A 2,441-nucleotide genomic window follows, 5' to 3' on the forward strand; every position below is an offset into this window, starting at 1 on the left:
AGTAGCAACGTCTGGACATGGGCAAGGGTAGAGAAAAAGAAAGTTGTCGTGTAGAGTCACTTAGGGCAGTGGTTCTCAAAGTGTGGTCCTGGGACTGGCAGCAGCAGCATCACCTGGGAACTTGCAGATGCAAATCCTCGAGCCCTGCCCTGACCTACCGAAGCAGAGACGCTAGGGCTGCGGCCCAGGCACGTGTTAGAATGCCTTTGCTCAAGTGATCCCGATACATGCTAAAGCCTAAAAACCACTGACTTAGAGTAATGTCAGCCTAAAAGGACCCAATGTCAGAAGTTCTCTCTTTTTACTGCATGGGAGAAAGAGGTTCTCCCAAGGTTGGGAAGCCCAAGGCTCCCTTTGGTGTGGGGTACCCTCCACTTCCAGCAGCACACTTACAGCCTACAGCAGGAATGTCAGCCTCCCTGGTCCTTTGGCTGTGTTCACAGGTCTACCCAAGAGCTTCCAGAAAGAGGAGAGAATGTGGAAGGGCTTTTAAAGGACCAGGTTTGAGGGACCTTCAAGGCTAGACCCTCCTTTTATACTCAGGAAACTGACTTGAAAAACTCTTCAGAATTGCATACAAGGCCAGAGGGAAGCTGAGGGCTGGAGGGGAGGAATGTGATAAAGCGTCATCACTAAGTGAATGAACTTCTCAGGTCGGCCTGGAGGCCCTGGCATGGGGGGCAGGAAAACCGGAAGCCTCTTCCTAGAACCCGAAGCCTTGTCAACCTCCATTTTCAGAGTCATATATGTGGCATGTGACAGGGTAGGATCTATGGTTTTCCAGGACCAAAGTGAGGGAAGGAATTGGTGAGAACAACAACTTTGGCATCTACCTTTGCTAAGCTCTGGGCTAGGGAGTCGGGTGGGGGTAACAGGACGGAGACAGAAGATTCCAAATCTTCCACAAAAGCATCCCCAGCCCTCCAAAGGTGTCAGAGGCGGCGCTCCAGTCACTGAGGAGACCTAACTCCACAAGGCAGGCTGGTCGCTGCCTCCTCTGGCCCCGACTCTGATCATCACACACACCCTTTAAAGCAGAGGTCAGCAGCTATGGCGCGGCACCAAATCCAGCCCCCTGCCCATTTCTGTATGGCTCGTAAGCTAAGAATGGTGTCTACATTTTAAAATCATCGAAAAACGCTATTAAAGACTATTTTGCAACACCTGCAAATCAAATAAAATTCACACTTCCGTGCCCATTGATAAAGTTTTACTGAAACACAGATTCGCCCATTTGTTTCATATTTCAAATTACAAGGGTGGACTTGAGTCGTTGCCACAGACACTCTGTGGCCCCCGGAGCCAGAAATATCTACTATCTGGCCCTTTTCAAGGCAAACGCTTCTCTAAGAACTTTCCTTGCTTCTTTCCCTCCTGCTGGATTCACCAAGCTTTCCAAGTGTTCCCCGTTCAGTCACGAGGGGATCTGAAACAATCTTGGCATTATCTAAGTCACAAAGATCTGCTCTTAAGAGGGGAAGTTACTGCTACTTTTTAAAATTAAAAGACATTTCCTAATTATTTGTTTCATTTACTAACTGGACCCAGATATTGAAAATTTAGGACTTGAGTAAACATAAAACTGGCGTCTGAATATAAACTTTTTGTTGCTACTCACACGCTATGCCAATCTCAGTTGCAAAACAAACAACCCCCCACCCCCAAACCCTTCAGCACCAATCTGTAAACTAGAAAGGCAGTTCACTGGGGACTATACTTCAAAAGCTAACCTTGTGTTCATCCACTGACAATCAGGCTGCCGACAGCTACCCCGATTGGAACTGTGTTAGGAAAAGTTCTAATTCGGCATGGATACCATTCAGGTATTTAGGATCTGAAAACCAAAATGAATACTTCAGAGCACCTCCCAGAAAAGTTACACAGAGTGACAAGCCAGTGGTGTTTGAGGCAGGACCCAGAGCTCCAGCCCAGGAGTCGGGCTGCCTGCAAAGCTGAGCTCTGCTGGGTACCAGCCCCTGACAGCCTGCACCGGAGAGGGGGCTGCAGCATCTTTCCGGAACGAGCAAACTTAGCAGCGCTAGAAGTCCCAAGGGTGACCCAGTAAACACTGCTAGTCCAGGACCACGACTCGGCATGGCACAGTGAGGCTGAGAGCCAGGTGCCCACGCACACCCGGCACTGAGCTCCTACACAGCTCAGTGCTGCCACTGAGGGCGGTATGGACATTTCTGCCTAATGGCTGAGGGAGTCAAGGGCCACAGAGCTTAGCTTACTGATGCGAGAGCACAGAGGGAGCAAGTGGCAGGGCAGGAACACAAGTGCAGGCCAAAGTCAGACCCGGTTCTCTCAACCACGTGGCCGCACTGTGACGGCCTGGACCCATCCACGCACAGGCTTGCGGGGAGAAGAGGGCTGGGCTGACTCTGGTCTCTTGCAGCTCCGTTCTGCTTCTGCGTTCATCCCAGAGCTGTTTATTCGGA

The sequence above is a fragment of the Mesoplodon mirus genome, assembly GCF_964341445.2.
Source record: "Mesoplodon mirus genome assembly, chromosome: 17".
Taxonomy (NCBI): Eukaryota; Metazoa; Chordata; class Mammalia; order Artiodactyla; family Ziphiidae; genus Mesoplodon; species Mesoplodon mirus.